Source organism: Trachypithecus francoisi, unplaced genomic scaffold (assembly GCF_009764315.1).
Source record: "Trachypithecus francoisi isolate TF-2019V2 unplaced genomic scaffold, Tfra_2.0 Lachesis_group17, whole genome shotgun sequence".
NCBI classification, from domain to species: Eukaryota; Metazoa; Chordata; class Mammalia; order Primates; family Cercopithecidae; genus Trachypithecus; species Trachypithecus francoisi.
This window is the reverse complement of record NW_022681462.1, coordinates 27,577,737-27,597,136: the sequence shown is the minus strand read 5'-3', so window position 1 is coordinate 27,597,136 and position 19,400 is coordinate 27,577,737.

Here is a 19,400-nt window from a genome sequence, read left to right as displayed (position 1 = left end):
CCAGGAAAGAAGGGGAGTATAAAGTCCGTAAGACTGCCAACTCAGAGTGACTGCTACTGAAGGAAGAGACCACGATAAGTGATTCCTTAAGTATTGAAAATCTTTTAAAGAACAGAAAAATGAGCATCTGAAATTTTGAGAAGAGGCAGATGCATATGAATTTTAAACAATATCCACAACTGGGAGGAAAAGGCAACAAACATTTTGGCATTGAGAGAACAAATTCCCTTAGATATCCATATGGTAGATTAGGATGTAAGGTCTACCATAGTACAGGAAATGCATTTGTTTTTACAGAAAAACACAATTCTGTATGTGTTGTTTCTTTGCCCTCTGGAAAATGACAATCTGGAATTTACCTTAACACCTTTTGTGATATGTTGTATGCCTAATATACACTGTGAAAGAAAGTTTAAAATACAACTTTCAAGATCCTTCTTCTTTGAGACTGGTGCATTATTTTTCTATCCACAGATTTGCCATTTAGGCTATTTTAAGTAGTACCGTAGGGAAGTAACTTTTATATACATCTATGGGCATCATTTTCTAGACTAATCTTCCACAACTAAGCAGTGTTCTCATTCAAAGATAACTCTAACATCTAAAGGTCAAGGACCAGAGTTTGATTTGTTCTTAAAAAAGAAGTCAGCAAGAAAGCAATTGACTTGTATTTAGATGGTGGCAGATACTCTCAACAATTTAGACCTTGAAATAAAGTCAGACTTGTATTAAAAAAGAAAAGAAAAAGAAAGGAAAAACAATATAGAGGGACCAAGAGCCCATTTCAATTCAATTCAGTTCTGTTGATTATATTTCTTGAACATCTCTTGAATCAATTTTAACTTCACTCTCTTCACCACAGCTATGAAAGCGACAATAGCCCCCACCCAATTGATTCTCCACACTGTACCCAGTGTTATCTATCTAACACCAAATGTGATTGCATCAAACCTCTGCTAACCAAAAAACAGAACTGAAAAACCATGTCTCCTAATATCAAGTCCAAACTTTTCAGCATAGCATAAAACTTTTGACAAGTACCAAGTTAAAAGTCAGTCTCATCTCTCTATATTCTACCCACTCTAGTACACAGAATCACCCCCTTTTCCCAGAATAACCCATACTTGTGCCTGATTGAATATACTGTTTTTTTTCTAATATAACAGTTCTTCCCTGTCTGAAAGAAAGGTCGCTTTTCAATTAATTTCTAGCCTCTGCATTGATGTTTCCTCTAAACCTGCCATCCTAACCAGAAGCTCCTTTCCACACCTGTTCTTATAATAATATTTAAGTCAAGTTTAGTCCGGAATTAGACTTTGTAATATTTAAACGTATTTGTTTTGGGTGTTTGTGTATCTCACTCCACTCTTTGAGTGCTGAAAGGGTTGAGTGCCTTATCATATTTGCATATATCAGGACAAGGAAAGTTGAAATTCTTTTTGTATGAACAGATTAGTAAATAATTATTATGAATATACTACATAGCCAGAAAAATTGTCTTTTTATAAAAAGGAATGTATAGGCAAATGCTAATTTAGTAAATAATAACATAAGAGACTAGCAAAATGTATGCAAGGGTGACACAGACAAAATTCACTAAAATATTCAGAAGAGTTAAGTAGATGAAATCTCTTATAATTTTTATTTACAGTTACTGATGGGGATTGGGACTTTATTTGGATCTTCACATAGGCCTACATTTTGCATAGTCAGAAAAGAATTATAGAATGTCTGGGAGGAAAGCAAGACAATGTTAGGAAGCAGAGATAGCTTCAAGGATGGAACGAAGCTGTGATTTTGGTGGGAGTGTAAGCTGAGTGACACCTTCAGTTTATGCTTGCTGGGAATGAAAGGCATGGTTCCATAGGACAGAAATTGTGGAAGACTGCTAGGTTGGAGTTAGAAGTTTGGAGTTGGAATCCAACTCCTGCTTTCTCATTGTGCAATTTTCAATACGGTTGTTGTGATAATCACATTCAATAATGCAGGTGAAATTCCCCAGCACATTGAGTAGCAACAGTAAGAGCTCAAAAATTATTAATTATATCTGAGTAGGAGTAGAAAAAAAGTGAGGCTTCCTTGAGTCTTTAATGCACATGCAATGTGATTCAATGTTATGTAAAAGTGAGCTATATTAACACTCAAGAATCATAAAAGCAGTGCTTTTCCTTCTTCCCATGTGCTCGTAATTGTTCCCTGTGTGATTAGCAAATAGGGTCAAAATTTCAGCATACTTCAGGATCAAAAACCTATGTTTAATTTACCTCATCTCTGGAAGAGAGTGTCACTTTGGGAACAGGTTCTTAGAGGTGCATAAAGAGAATGTCAAACAAACCACATATAAGTTAAAAATCTAAGCATGCAAGTTTCCTTAGAAGAGAACATTTCTGGTCTTTAGGAAATATGAAGATTGTCTACTCCAAATCTGTCAAATTATTGATAAGACAGTTGAGCCCTGGGGAGATCAAGCAATTATCTAAAGCAACAGTTAGTCTATCAGATGGCTTCTAGAGGAATAGTCTCCAAGATTTCTAAGCCTGTGCTTCCTTCTCATTGGGTCTAGTTGGGCATCTGTCAGCAACAGTAAGGTCAAGCCAGGGTCTTTATCTTTAGATCTTTTAGGTAACTCACTTGTGCTCAATACAAACCCAATTTTAAGGAATGAAGAGATGCCCAGACAAAAACCCAAATTACATTTGCAGCAAAACCCCTGCTCTTTCAGTACATTAGCTACAGATTCAATAAAGGTAAAGTGGTTGTTAAGCTTTTCAGCTTGAATGGCATCATTTTTCTATTGCACTTGGAAGAAAAATGTGGTGGCACCCACCCAAAATCATAAAACCAGAGCATCTAACAAAAGATGCTGTGAGCCTTGAGCTCTATTATAATTTCAGATTTGGTGTGCTTCCCACTCTGTAAATCACCTGAATTTTACAGCAGCACCTGCAAGCCCAAGCACGAGGCTGAACTCTTAGATAAATAGAATTGCTCACAGTGTTCCCTGAATGTGCACTGTTAGCAAAACTGGGCCCTTAGCCCAAGTGGGGCTTCAGAGTTACCCAAACTGGCTGCTCCTACTTAGCCAAAATCAATCGGAGCTTTGGGGATTAAATATATTTAGATATCGTGTCAATCTTTTAGAAGTTCTTTTTTTTTTTTTTTTTTTGAGGTGGAGTCTCGCTGTGTCGCCCAGGCTGGAGTGCAGTGACCGGATCTCAGCTCACTGCAAGCTCCGCCTCCCGGATTTAGGCCATTCTCCTGCCTCAGCCTCCCGAGTAACTGGGACTACAGGCGCCCGCCACGTCGCCCAGCTAGTTTTTATATTTTTAGTAGAGATGGGGTTTCACCGTGTTAGCCAGGATGGTCTCGATCTCCTGACCTCGTGATCCGCCCGTCTCGGCCTCCCAAAGTGCTGGGATTACAGGCTTGAGCCACCGCGCCCGGCCTATCTTTTAGAAGTTCTAAAGGTGTCTGCAATAAGACATGTGGAGTAATACATGAATATGCCGCAAATCATAGAAAATTTGATCCATTTCTAACTTCCTCTAGTTTTTCTATTTTCCTTCTTATTTTTAAGGATTCACAAATCTTATTTTGAGAATCAGTCAAACATTAACAGGATATTTATAGAGAAAATTCTGTATATTGGATCAGGTGCTATGAAGCGTGTGTGTGAACACATACACATACATATCAGATGGCATGGTGACATGGTCCCTTCAGATGAACAGAGGTGGGGAAAGGAGAGTGACACTTGTTAAATTCCTACTGTGTGCAAAGTACCTAACAGATAGTGGAGACATATGCATAATAACTTGCATTTCTTAATCGCTCTTATATCCCTTGCTTAAAAATATCATTTAATCTCTGCAGTAACAGGGGATAATGTACTAGTTATTTGCATCCCCAATTATCAACTGACAAAACTGAGGATCAGAACTAATCATTTCTTTGCTCAATATCACTGAATTGATGGAACCAAGATTTGAATCCAATTTTTTTTTTAATGCTTTTATTTTTTTTTATTTATTTATTTTTATTATACTTTAAGTTCTAGGGTACATGTGCATAACATTTATATCATGTATAACTCCCCAATGCAATTCCTCCCTCCTCCCCCCTCCCCATGATAGGCCCCAGTGTGTGATGTTCCCCTTCCCGAGTCCAAGTAATCTCATTGTTCATTTCCCACCTATGAGTGAGAACATGCGGTGTTTGGTTTTCTCTTCTTGTGATAGTTTGTTAAGAATGATGGTTTCCAGCTGCATCCATGTCCCTACAAAGGATGCAAACTCATCCTTTTTTATGGCTGCATAGTATTCCATGGTGTATATGTGCCACATTTTCTTAATCCAGTCTGTCACAGATGGACATTTGGGTTGATTCCAAGTCTTTGCTATTGTGAATAGTGCTGCAATAAACATACGTGTGCATGTGTCTTTGTAGTAGAGTAATTTATAATCCTTTGGGTATATACCCAGTAGTGGGATGGCTGGGTCATATGGTACATCTAGTTCTAGATCCTTGAGGAATTGCCATACTGTTTTCCATAATGGTTGAACTAGTTTACAATCCCACCAACAGTGTAAAAGTGTTCCTATTTCTCCACATCCTCTCCAACACCTGTTGTTTCCTGACTTCTTAATGATTGCCATTCTAACTGGTGTGAGATGGTATCTCATTGTGGTTTTGATTTGCATTTCTCTGATGGCCAGTGATGATGAGCATTTTTTCATGTGTCTGTTGGCTGTATGGATGTCTTCTTTTGAGAAATGTCTGTTCATATCCTTTCCCCACTTTTTGATGGGGTTGTTTGTTTTTTTCTTGTATATTTGTTTGAGTTCTTTGTAGATTCTGGATATTAGCCCTTTGTCAGATGAGTAGGTTGCAAAAATTTTCTCCCATTCTGTAGGTTGCCTGTTCACTCTGATGGTAGTTTCTTTTGCTGTGCAGAAGCTCTTTAGTTTAATTAGATCCCATTTGTCAATTTTGGCTTTTGCTGCCGTTGCTTTTGGTGTTTTAGACATGAAGTCCTTGCCCATGCCTATGTCCTGAATGGTACTACCTAGATTTTCTTCTAGGGTTTTTATGGTATTAGGTCTAACATTTAAGTCTCTAATCCATCTTGAATTAATTTTCGTATAAGGGGTAAGGAAAGGATCCAGTTTCAGCTTTCTGCTTATGGCTAGCCAATTTTCCCAGCACCATTTATTAAATAGGGAATCCTTTCCCCATTTCTTGTTTTTGTCAGGTTTGTCAAAGATCAGATGGCTGTAGATGTGTGGTATTATTTCTGAGGACTCTGTTCTGTTCCATTGGTCTATATCTCTGTTGTGGTACCAGTACCATGCTGTTTTGGTTACTGTAGCCTTGTAGTATAGTTTGAAGTCAGGTAGCGTGATGCCTCCAGCTTTGTCCTTTTGACTTAGGATTGTCTTGGCAATGCAGGCTCTTTTTTGGTTCCATATGAACTTTAAAGCAGTTTTTTCCAATTCTGTCAAGAAAGTAATTGGTAGCTTGATGGGGATGGCATTGAATCTATAAATAACCTTGGGCAGTATGGCCATTTTCACAATATTGATGCTTCCTATCCATGAGCATGGTATGTTCTTCCATTTGTTTGTGTCCTCTTTGAGAATCCAATTTTTACAGTTCTAATGCAGTGTTCCCATGCTACCAGGTTCTGATATTGCTACCACACAATTGTTTCCCTTTTTACTGGGCTTCCAGAATATGCGTCTCTTTATGGAGAATATTGAACTTTAGGTAGGTCTTGAAAGACAGAAAAAAAACGTGAATAATTGAGAAAGGAGAAAAGACAGCATGAAAGTGCAGATGGGCAGAAAGGATATGGACAGCAGAAAAAACAAACAAAAAAATCTAGTTTGAAGAAAGTAATGGGTTTAACTTGAAGAATTCTGAGACACAAAATGGAAAAACTGAACTTCATTTGAGAAGGGCCTAAAATGGTAGACCCTTCAAATTTCAAGGACAAATAATTATCCTTCAGTACCAAACGATGAGCCGCTTATGTGCATAAGGACACATATTTCTCTTCACCATCAGTACCTATGCCCTAGAAATTAACTCCTAACTTCATTCCACCAATAAACTACCAATCACCTTCCTTTTCATGTGGATAACAAGAAGTGATAGAATTATACATCGGTTCATTGTATGAAAGGAATGTATCACTAGCACTTACTTTAAAAAAAAAATTGTCTTCAACTTCTAAGAGATTGCTTACTATTATATTAAATACCATGAGAAACCTTTTATTATAAAATACAGATTCAAATACAAAAGGACTATAATCTATTTGCAAGCATTTAATTTTGACTTGGTATGAAAATTATGAATTTTGGAATTTATTTGTTAAGAAAGAATGTGATAGAGACTGTTGATAAGCAGTTTTCTTTTTATTAAGCAAACTAGACCGTTTGAAGTCACTTTTTACAGAAGTATAATTAGCAGCACATTTATTTGATGAAGTCTTTTTCCCATCATTATTCTTATAGTTATTTAATATATAAAATGTATTTTTGACAATTTGTTCTGTGGGAGTATATTTTATAGAATTTCCCCCCTACAATACATCTGGGAAATATTCCAGCTCTGTATTTTCAGCCTTCCTTCATTTGCACAAAGATGTTACATGACAGCAGAGAAATTTTCATTTTTTAAGAAGTGAGATTATGCTGACCCAAGAAAAGGTGGAGGAGGATCACACTGACAATGCTGAATTTCTTGAGCACAAAAAGAGAAAGCCTTGGAGAAGAGAAATTACCCTCCAAATGATTGCCTTTCTTTGGCTCAACCTACTTTTCTCTTCTCTGCACTATCACCCCCCCCCCCATTACTCTCAAAGCACAGGAACTATCAGTATTATTAATATTGTGTACTCTCATTTAACCCAGAAAAAAAAAAATCTTATTTCCATGGTACTTCAGGGGACACTTAATATAAGAGTATCTGAAGGAAGGATAGGAGGAGAGAAAGAAAAAGAGAGAAGAGAGAGAAATCTGGTGTAACAGAGAGTATAGAGCTGGCCTGTGTGACCTGTCACCAACGGATATTTGGTAATTAGGATTCCTCAAACTGTTTGGTGTAGGATATGCCCAGCAATGAGAGTTCTTTAGTGAAATAAGTTTCCAGAATCTTCCATAACCCCACAATAATAAAAAGCATCTATTAACATGTACATTCTTGTTCCAACTATTCTTCAGAAAATAAATTTTATATTTGGATTAAGCACAGGTTTCCCAAATATTTGCTAATCAGAGAAACTTTTTTTTCTTTTTCTTTAACCGCTGAACATTCACACATTACAACAGTTTAGAAATCCTTATTATAAATTATATACAGATAATATCCATTTGTTTCAAGTAGAGTAAAATTATAATAGCAATAAATTCTAAAATAAAAATGAACTGGAGATTTTGCTTAAAAATTATAACAAATGTTTCCATTTTGAATCAATTTTTTAATTGATTCGAGATAAAATTAAAAACCTGAACAGAAAATGAACCAAGATCGAATCTGAAAAATGTCAAAATATCCCCCAAAAGTCAGTTGATTTAGAAAGTTTTGTGGATGAATGACTTAAAATTTGAAAGAAGTATATAATTTCAGAGTCTTTGATTAATGCAAAAAAATGAGAAGAGGCCAAAGTTGAACTATTTGCAGATGGTAGATAAAGCTATTGTTTTCAGATATTATGCTTATCTTTATAACTCAAAGGAATCAACTGGGAAAGTTATTCAAATGAATTACAGTGTTTAGTATGGTGGCAAATTCCAATATTAAATGTATGAATAACTATTGCTTACATATAACATCAATACACAGTAATAAAGAGGCAAATATATTGGGGAAAGAAGTTGTTTTCTACCCCTTCCCTACATAACCCCAAACACACATAAAGAATCTAAGGGAAAAAAACTTTGAGAAAAAAGGAAAGAACAAAGACTGAGCTCTCTGGATGAAATAATGCCAACATGGAATTTCTTCTAAACTCCCTTAAGATTCCACCTTGCCTTGGCTCTTGCTACCTCTTTATTACTGGCTAATAGATCTTCCACTTCTTACTAGAGTGCCCCATAAAGAGTGCTCAAAAATATTTACTGAATGATAGGCAATTCTCACTTGTATATGCAAGTAAGAAGATTTAGCATGTCACTTTCTTATGTAAATTAATTTAAATGTTTATAAAATTTTATTAAACATTCAAATGTGATTTAATTTAAAACTTTACAAATGGTTAATACACATAATCAAAGATTTCTTTTTTTTTTTTTTTTTTTTTTTTTGAGACGGAGTCTGGCTCCCGGGTTTACGCCATTCTCCTGCCTCAGCCTCCGGAGTAGCTGGGACTACAGGCGCCTGCCACCTCGCCTGGCTAGTTTTTTGTATCTTTTAGTAGAGACGGGGTTTCACCTTGTTAGCCAGGATGGTCTCCATCTCCTGACCTTGTGATCCGCCCGTCTAGGCCTCCCAAAATGCTGGGATTACAGGCTTGAGCCACCGCACCCGGCAAAGATTTCTTATAAAGTAGGTAATAAAGGTAAATAAAAGTGAGTGTCTATGGAATGTTTACAAATAAGTAATGCAATATCATTATAAATGAAAATGTTCACTCAAAATCAAACAAATGACATTTCCTTTCTTCTTTTACAAATAGAACTTCTTCTAAGTATAAAAGTAATTCAAAAGTTAAGAAAAACTAAGTGTTTAAAGAAACCTAGACCGTCCTGCTGGCCATATGTCTTTGATTGAGACCGAAATTAATTTTAGTAAACTAATAGGAGAAAACCTATATAGAAAAGGGGTTGGAGGAAGAAGAGATGATGACAAATAGGAAAATCATTGACTCATGCAAAAATTGTAAACTGAAAAGAATTATTTTGGAATTTTCAAAATTATTTTCAAAATCTTTTAAATACTATCATCATATTTATTGTTACAGAAACCATCTTTTCTATTGGAAATTATGTTACAAATACAACATTAAGTCTAGCAGAATTTTCAGGCTAACCTATGTGTGTTAGGAGTGGGTTGCAACTATGTTGAGAGTGGGAACAAAAGAGAGATGAATGACCAAAAGATATAATTTCACAAAACTTACGAGTTTTCCCTGTAACAGTTGCTGTAAAAATGTAAAAATAATTACTTTTTTGTATTTTTTGAAGGACTCCACTTGAAATAGACTGTTCTTATTAGTTCTTGATATCTAATCTATCTGGAGAGCACTGGTCTAATAAATACTTACCTATGGTCTTCCAAAAATCTATCTCAAATATTATTTTCCTCATAAGATCTTCTCTGAACCTCTCAGCTGGAAGAATGTGTTTTTAGTTAGCCTCAGCTCTATTACAAACTATTCATTTGTATTTATCATATGACCTTTTCACTTTCTAACATCATTTATAGTTAATTATGCACACTTTATCTTTCTCTTACCAGATAGTGGGCTATATCCTGGAACATTTCCAGGAAACCCACTCTTGCCATTCCTAAATACAAAGATGTTATTAGTATGTAGCTGGAAAAAGAAATGTGAGTTTATTAACATTTGTACGTAAAATAGGCAAACCAACCAGATGGTCTCACTATTCAGATACGTTTTTAATTAAATGAGTAAAGCAGGCAAACCAAGCAGATATTCTAACTATCCATATGTATCTTTGATTAAATGAGTGTTTCTCTTTATTTCTGTGATGAACTGATATAACATTATTACCATTTCTGGTAGATAAAAGATAGATGGCTAGATGATAGATGGCACTTAGGTAGATACTGAAAGATTCTAACAGATGTTAGAATGTACATATACATGTAAAATGATATAAAAGGAATAAAATCTGAATTTGGATCCATTTTAATAATATGTTTGTGATTATTCAGAATACTAGCATTAGTTCTGAGCAAATTATCCTAAGTGAAGTTTGTTTATGGCACCTGGACCAGGACAACTTGAGGAAAGTGAGGACACCTGGGGCAACTTCTAAGGGAGTTATTCTCAGGTGCAAGTGCAGGGCAGCCCTTGGGAGTGAGTCCAACCTTAAATGTTGCACCATAGGGTCTCACTTACATCACCCTGGTCTCTGCAACTCCCCGTTTTGGAATTATAGTCATCCCTTGGTATTAGGGATCCCATAGGAATAGCAGGCCTTTAGTTCCAGTGTCCCCCACATACACTCAAATCTGCACATACTCAAGTTCTGCACTAGGTCCACTGAATGCGCATATATGAAAAGCAGGCCCTCCAATTACATGGGTTTTATATCCTGCAAATACTGTGTTTGCCATCTGCATTGGGTTGGAAAACATCCATGTATAAATGGACCTATGCAGTTCAAATCTGTGTTGTTCAAAGATCAACTGTATTCCCTGTTTTATCAGCTTTATTCCAGACTTTCAGAGCTTTCTTATCACCCCAGCTTCTGAAACTTCCCCTCTCCATAGGGCATTGAACCAGAGTTGTGTATAGGAGCCACCCTCTCCCTAATCCTTATCAAAGCCCTAGTCATTTCTGCAGCATTCGTATAAAGAACACTGTCACGTTGGAGACACATTTATAAATAGCCATTTTATTTTTGAGTTTAAAAAGACTGAAAAATATTTCATGTTAGCTCCCCTGGTGGTACTGGCATTTAATAGAAAAATGCCTTAATGCAGAAGAATATATTTTTGGTGTCCTCAGTGCTCCCCTTTACCTGGGTGTTCATAAGACCAGGTCCCATCCCTCTCCAGTATCCAGGTCAGGCCTGCCTCCCTCCTGGGGGATTCTTCCCACAGAGGTCTAGCAGGGAGCCACAACTCACGTTACTGCACCTTGTTTCCAGTCAATAATGAGATCTCCACTCACTTCAACCTCTGGCTGCCAGATTCAATCGATTCTTGTGCCTCAGCCTCCCAAGTAGCTGGGACTACAGGCGCACCTCACCATGCCTGGTTAATTTTTATATTTTTTAGTAGAGATGGGGTTTCACCGCGTTGGCCAGGCTAGTCTTCAACTCCTGGGCTCAAGTGATCCTCCTGCCTCAGCCTCCCAAAGTGTTGGAATTACAGAGGTGAGTCACCATGCCCAACCACACTTTACTTTTTCATTTATTGTTACATTTTGCAGCTGTGTCGTGTACATTGGTATTATTATTCTGATTAGCCTTCAGTTTGTTTACAGTCAGGTTCTACCTTTAGACTTTTTATAAATCACAAAACACCCACTCTCCAGCATTAAAGCAAGCTGAAATAAGATAAAGGAAGCTTTAGGTTTTTGTGACGGGGATTTGCTTTCATCACTAAAATGAATTCATATTTAATCCTACCATACTTGTACCTGAAGCAGGCCCTATGAGTATGCTTTTCAGACTGTCACATTACCGCCTTTTGATTGGTAAATAATCCTTTTTTTTTATTTCTCAAGATGAAGAGAACATACTCTTTTTTTTTAAAAAGACTAATCAGTCTCTAAGCTGAAATCCAGCTACACAATATGTATGAGTTAGGTAATATTATACTAACACTCCTCATTAAAAACCTCTAAGCAACATCCATCCATCATTAAGTAAGATGTTTAATGACTTCAGAAGAGGGGATTAAGAGACAATTGTCAATAGAAAGTATGGTCACATGCTTTTAGAGTAAGACTCAGTAATTTTAAATTACATTATTGGAAATGGTACATTGTTTGCTTCTTGGCTTGTTTGATAAACTTCAGTAAAAAACTACATTATAGAGTAGTAAAAAATAGTTTCATTTACCTTTTGCTGATACAGATATGGAAAGTGAAAAATGGAAAAGATGACTCAGTCTCTTAAGAACAAAAATGGTGGCTCTTTTCCAAGTATATTAATAAAGCAATTATTGGGGCTGGGCATGGTGGCTCACACCTGTAACCCCAGCACTTTGGGAGGCTGAGGTGGGTGGATCACGAGGTCAGGAGATTGAGACCATCCTGGCCAACATGCGGAAACCCCGTCTCTACCAAAAATACAAAAAAATTTAGCCGGGTGTGGTGGTGTGCATCTGTAGTCCCAGCTACTCAGGAGCCTGAGGCAGGAGAATCGCTTGAACCCCAGAGGTGGAAGCTTCAGTGAGCCAAGATTATGCCACTGCACTCCAGTCTGGGCGAGAGAGTGAGAGTCTGTCTCGAGGCAGGTGGATCACGAGGTCAGGAGATCGAGATCATCCTGGCTAACATGGTGAAACCTCATCTCCACTAAAAATACAAAAAATTAGCCAGGCATGGTGGCGGGCGCCTGTAGTCCCAGCTATTCGGAAGGCTGAGGTAGGAGAATGGCGTGAACCCGGGAGGCAGAGGAGTGAGCCGAGAGAGAGAGAGAGAGAGAGAGAGAGAGAGAGAGAAAGGGAGGGAGGGAGGGAGGGAGGGAGAGAGAGGAAGGAAGGAAAGAAAGAAAGGAATTTCATTAATGTTTTATAATGTTTTAAAATATGGACTTTGGAGACAAAAAGGCCTGGTACTGATGTTGTTTTAACTTTTCATAATGAGAAACTGTAAAGATGCATATAAGGAGTATTATAGAATAAACTTCCCTACTGCCTGGACTCAGCTATCATCAACTCTGGCCAGACCTGGCCCATCCTCAACCTTCTCCGATCCCCTTCCTCCAAATTATTTTGAAAATATCCCAGAAATAGTATTATTTCATCTGTTTATTGTCCATCATGTAATTCTAAAATTGGGAATAAATTTTGTTAACATGGTCATGCTATTACCAGATGTACAAAAATAATGTATTATTATTATGAAATATTCAGTTAGCATTGAAATTTCCCATTGTTCATGAGTGAGAACTGGGATTTAGGCCCTACTTTTCCACAGAAGCAACTGACCTCTTGCTCATCTGTTAAATGAGCTTGAAAAGCCACCTGAAATACTTGTTGTGAGAATTAAATTAGATATATGTTATCTAACAGAGAGTCTAGGATTATAACTGAAGTTTTTTAAAAAAGGATATCTTTAGAAGTCAATTTTAAATATTTTTGGAATATACATTTAATATTAGCCCTCAAAGTTTTTGACTCAAGTACAAATGAATAGACCCTGAACAAACTTCAAACCATACTCTGACCATCTTCTGATTCTTCCGTTTTTCCTCTCTCTTCTCTCGCCTTTGTAGATTGTTTCTCTACTTCTCGTTACTCAAATTTACCTAACCATGCACAAAAGAGCATGGCTATCATCTGTCTGTCACTTAGAAATGAAAGCAAGCAAAACTTCATTCTAATGTTGACGGTATTGATTTACAAAAAAGAGCCACAATGTGTAAACCTTACCATTTATTACAAAGCATAACTTTGACCATTTCTTTCAAGAAACATAAATTTCTCTTTGCCTCTGAACCCATAGAAGGGACAGCTGACTCCAACTATATATTTACAAAAAGTAGATATTCTGTCCTAATACAAGTGGGTCTCAGAAATGTATAAGCAAATAACTTGTCACTCATAAGAAAATTGGAGATTATAGACAACGGTTTGATAGGTGTAGCAAACCACTATGGCACATGTACACCTATGTAACAAACCTGCACGTTCTGCACATGTATCCCAGAACTTAAAATTAAAAACAAACAAACAAACAAACAAACAAACAAAAAACTTATATAAAGTTAAAAAAAGAAAATTGGAGGTTAATTCTCTCCTCTACATACTCACGCAACTATTCTGTTTTTCACTTTCAGTGCAGTATTTGACAAATTATGTGAGTGAGTCAACAGTTTATCTTAATATATAAGCTCTCTTTTAGATGATTCAGCCCAACAGTAGGCCAATGTGCTGAGTATGTTTAAAGTAAGCTAGCCTAAGCTATGCTAGTGAGCCATAGGTTAGGTGTGCTAAATGCATTTTCGATTTATGGTATTTCAATATACAATGGAAGTCAAAGAGCATCGTATGTATGTTTATATATGTATGTGCATGCATGTGTATGTGACATACATATATATTTAAAAAAAAGTACTGTAAGCTATTGACTTACACAATTACAGAGGCTAAATTCCACAATCTGTCATCTGCCAACTGAAGTCAGGAAACCCAGCAGTGTAGTATGAAGCCCTGAGAGCCAGAGAGCCAATGGATTCTAATCCAAGTCTGAAAAGCCGGGAACCAGAAGCACCGAGGCCTGAAGAAGATTGATAAACCACCAGCCCAAGCAATCAGGCAGAGTTAATTCAATCTTTTGTTCTGTTCAGGCCCTCAGCTGATTGGATGTTGCCCACTCATAATGCAAAGGGCCATCTGCTTCACTCAGTTCACTGTATTCAAATGTCAGTCACTCCTGGAAACATCCTCATAGACACATCCAGAAATAATGTTTAACCAGCTCTCTGGACATCCAGTAACCCAGTCTAGCGGATACACGAAATCCGTCATCACAAGAAATGTCCAAATTTTGCCTTCCATGAGCAATGCATGTGTGAGCCCATTGTCCCATAGCCTCACTAACGTCTTCCTTTTTATTTTTTTCAGACTTGATATGTGAAAGTAATACTTCTTTTTAAAAATCTTTAGTTCTTTGGTTTCTAGTACAGTTGAATATTTGACATGTTGTTGGTTATTTTGCCTTTTTTCATATTTATATACTTTTTTACATTTTTCTAATGGAGATTTTGTCTATTTCATCTTGAATCCTTTTATATATATACATACAGGAAAGTTTTGGGTTTTTTTTTCTTCAGGTTACCAAATTGATTCTGAACCTCCTATATTTTTAACTGGCAATGTGGGTCTTGAATACTAATAACCAGTGAAATTATATTGCATTTAAAATTAAGGATTTAGAAGTTTTTTATAGTAATCAATTTCCTTCCCATCCCAGTGTAACAAAGGACTTTTAAAGACAGTGAATTGAAAGTGACATTTTCTTGAAATGATAAATTTGTAATTAGAAACAAGAATTCAGATATCAATACTAATTCCATTCTCTCTCTCTCTTGTTTTCTTACCTATATTCATCAAAATGGAGAAACGATTACACATGTAGTCGGGGCGGCTGTGGAACTCAAGCAGTTGGTTTTTCATTTTTTTAAGTCTTCTTGACTTTGTTTGTTTGTTCCTTTGATGATCCCATCTTTTGCATGTGAAGATTAACCTTTTCCGTTTACTGCACGGGAAGATTAACCTTTTCTATTTACTGGTATTTTGCTCCATGACCTTGTCAGATGATTGCTGACCTTCCATCAAGGATACTTAAAACACCTGTTGGGTGCCAAGAAGCATGTTCTCAGAAATACAAGAGAAGGGAAAGAACAGCTCTGTTATTGCTCTCAAAATGCTGGGTTGGTAGAAGACAGTTTCTGAGAGGATGCTTTTACCCAAACAATTGTGGAGACACATTTGAAGCTTCCTTCAGAACCTGTTTGCATTTTCATTGTATTTTATTTAAACTACGGTTTTGGAAAAAAAAATAAATACAACTTGATCATTATGCATTTCACTGAAATGAATTTAAAATTAAACTTCTCCCCATCTTCACGTTATACTTCTTCACAAGAAAATTAATTTTTCAAAGGGAAAACAATGATATTCAAAAACATGCTGTGATTGGGGCCCACAAAACAAAGCTAAAGGGAAGCTTTTCTTGAAGTAGGACAGTAGTTAAGCAGCGGGTGGGTCTGCATTATTCATCATTGTGTCCTCAGGGCCAGATTGAGTGTGTGACACATAGAAGACACCCAATAATTCTCACTAAGTGAACAAAAGAAGAATTTCAGAATCATTTGATATAACAAGAATTTCCTAATAGGACACTGACCTTTATATTCTTCCTCATACCCAAGGAACAAATACTTTATTTTTGTGCATTTAGATTTACCATTAAAAAATTGTATTTAGATGTTACCTAAATTCTTTAAAAATATTATAAACATAAACTATTATTTGATAGGAAATCTATTTATTATGATATATAAAAGTACATGCTTTCAAATAAGATAATTTATTTCACTATGTGGGAAAAGTTATGTTTGAATAATTATGTTTTCATGACACTTTTTCTAAATAACCATCTCCAGCATATAAGAATGATAGATTAGAAATGACAGGATCAAAATGAGCTAGCAGGTTGGCTTGATGTGCAACCAAATCTTAACATATTTGAAAATATTATTAAATATTTAACTACAAAGAAAAGATATTATTTGTAAATTGTCAAGTTACTACATAGCAAAAGTAATGCATTGATTTCTTATTATTTTAAGATCACCATTAGAGAACTTAAGGGCAGTAAAATGTTTTCAGATATAAAACAATTGACCATTTTCTCCTTTCTGCTGTGAGTCTTGCCCCTCTGACACCTGAGTAGAACTGTGAATGCAATCCTATGTTCGTGCTTTCAGAGTTTCCCTTTCAGAATTGTTGTCATTTGAAGATAAAATGTCTGTATCTCTCTACCTCATTGACTCCCCATCTGTTGTCAACAATCATTGGAGAGCACTTCTTATTTCCCTCACGTTGTCCCTTAATTTCTTTGTCTCTTTTTAACAGTTTCATAATTAACACTACATTGTGGTAAATATCCTTGGGAGAAATGCTACAAAAATATTTCAGTGCAGAATAGTTACATTACAGAGGTCTTGAGGTAATCTGGCTCCTATAATGGTACCCACATTCCCTTCCTTTTCATTGAGAAATAGACACATGTATTTAATTGCCAGTATTGTTAGTAAACACAAAATTATTTTGTAAACTGAAACAAATTGGAGGATAGGTTTATTTTCTGAACAAAAACAGTGCCCTTAATAACGAATTGTGAAATGTATGATAAATATCTGAAATTTTCCAAGATCAAATTCAGAATTTTATCTAGCTCTTTGAGTCCATCTATGAGCTGTTATTAACATTTCCCATGTTCATTGTCAAAATCAAGAGCATCATTTCATCCAAATGACATCAATTTCTTAAAAATGCATTTTTTACTTATTTCTGGATGTTATTCTAGGAGAGATTCAGAAAAGAAACTGGCTGTACCATTTCAGAACACAGTAAATGTTAATAGCAACTTAAAGTAGAGAGTGGCATTTTGGCTTCTTTAGATATTAAATAGAGGTGGGATGAGGGGATATAAAATGAATTCCAAATGTAATTTACAAAGACATTTGAGATAACAAAATCAGAATACATTTCTACAAGTTGAAATTCTTTTACACTGTCATTAATAATAGTAAGCTAGAGTCTGCATTTTTTACACTACTTGTCCCTACTCAACAATTTCTAGTTCTTGATTCAGGGCTACACATCACACTTATTGCAGGAAGCCTTCTTATGTTAACTAATTACAGTTTTAAAAGTAGGAAAACAACTATCATAAATATTTCACAGAGTAAATTAGTTGAAAATGTGCTTCAGTATAAGTCAGCCAAAATTATTTCTTACGGTGATGTAAATTGAATGATAAATGTGATTAGGCAGCTCTTGTATATTATACATTTCTTGACTTTAATGAGACTTTTGAGACTGTTGATATAAATAGTACTAATAGCTTGAACATCCCCCACTTTTTTCTTCTTCTTCCATTCTTATAAGTGCCTAACTTCTGAGGAATCCAAAGGTGACAGAATGATTCCAACTTAATATTTGAGTAACTTACACACAACATGAGGATTTCAGGACATCATAAATTATTTTTATTAACTGTAATAACTAAATTTTTGTGAAAATATTCTTGTAACATAAGAGAAATACAAACCAATTTCACTTAGCCCAGCCTAAAAACTCACAGCTATACATAAGTCCTAGCCCCAATTACATTCTTCTCTTTGCCTTTTTAGGCTTTAAGAAATATATTCTGTTCGGTATTGGCTATATTTTTGGTTCTGAAAATGTGACTAGAAATCCCAGCTGTGCTACTTACTAGTTGTGTGCATTTGGAGAAAATAATTAACACCTCTGAACGTTTATTCCCTCATAGATCGTATTATTGGAAAATGTTATTAGAATTAAGTGACATTTACATAAAGCATATAGCACAGTCTTTGTTGTATAACTGTTAATTAACTGTTAATTATCATCAATATTATTATTATTGCCTTTACAACTAAAAATGGCGAGGGGTTGGGAAGGATAAGAGAAGAGAAATATATGAAAGAAAACGAGGGTGAGAAATAACACAGGAAAGTGTGAAAAATGCTCGAAGTGGGAATTTGCAAATGTTGGCATAGAAATGATCAAAATAAAACAAGAAAGAAGGAAGATAATATGTATTGAGCAAATACAATAAGCCAAGAAATAACTTGTCTCAAGCTTATAAAAACTTGATTATGCCTTGCCTTTCTGTTTATGATGAAATCAAGGCTCAGAAAAAAAAAAAAATATGTGTTTGGATCAAAGTCCAACCAATATACTAACATTCTACGGACAACAAGGAATTAATATTCAGATATTTTCCTTCATTTTAATTTTTTTTTTTTACCACGTACTATAATATCTCTAGACTGGAAAACTGTCTTCAAATACACCTTAGAAACCGCATGTTCTCACTCATAGGTGGGAACTGAACAGTGAGATCACTTGGACTCGGGAAGGGGAACATCACACACTGGGGCCTATCATGGGGAGTGGGGAGGAGGGAGGGATTGCATTGGGAGTTATACATGATATAAATGATGAATTGATGGGTGCTGACGAGTTGATGGGTGCAGCACACCAACATGGCACAAGTATACATTGTAACAAACCTGCACGTTATGCACATGTACCCTAGAACTTAAAGTATAATAAAAAAAAAAAAGAAATCAAAAAAAAAAAAAAAAAACACGTGGGCAAGGGAGACAGTCGTTGATATTCTGATTATTTTGACTTCTCTCAACTTCTTCCCATCATTGTGACATGTACTCTTCTACTTAGTGCCAAGGAAAAAAAGAAATATCCCCTGGGATCTCAGAGGTTCTATTATCATTTAGAAATTCAAGAATATTGCTAAACTACAATATTAACTTAATATAGTCCTGTGAATTTCACATGATTATTCACTCCAAAATATTTTGAACAATTTTCTCACCCATATTCATGATCTATTTTCTGATAAGTCTTAGTGAAACTTATGTTTCTAGTATGTTAGGTTATACATAGTTTTAAATAGGATGCTGGTCCACTGAGATAACCTTCCTCAAGGGACCTTACTGCAGACAGGTGGATGTATAAACTAAATAAATGTGCAAATTCTCAAGTTACTGAACACGTTTGCTATTGCTTTTCTCATTGAGCTCTCTTTCCAGAAAACACTCCCATAATTAGAGACCAATTCTGACAGAGGTTTTACTTAGGATCAGAGCATATATTTTGCTTCAAATGACCAAAGCTGAATATATTATTACAAGTCTAAAATAACATAAATGACATTTCTTAGTCAGAAAGTTCTCTTCCTTTCTGTATACACA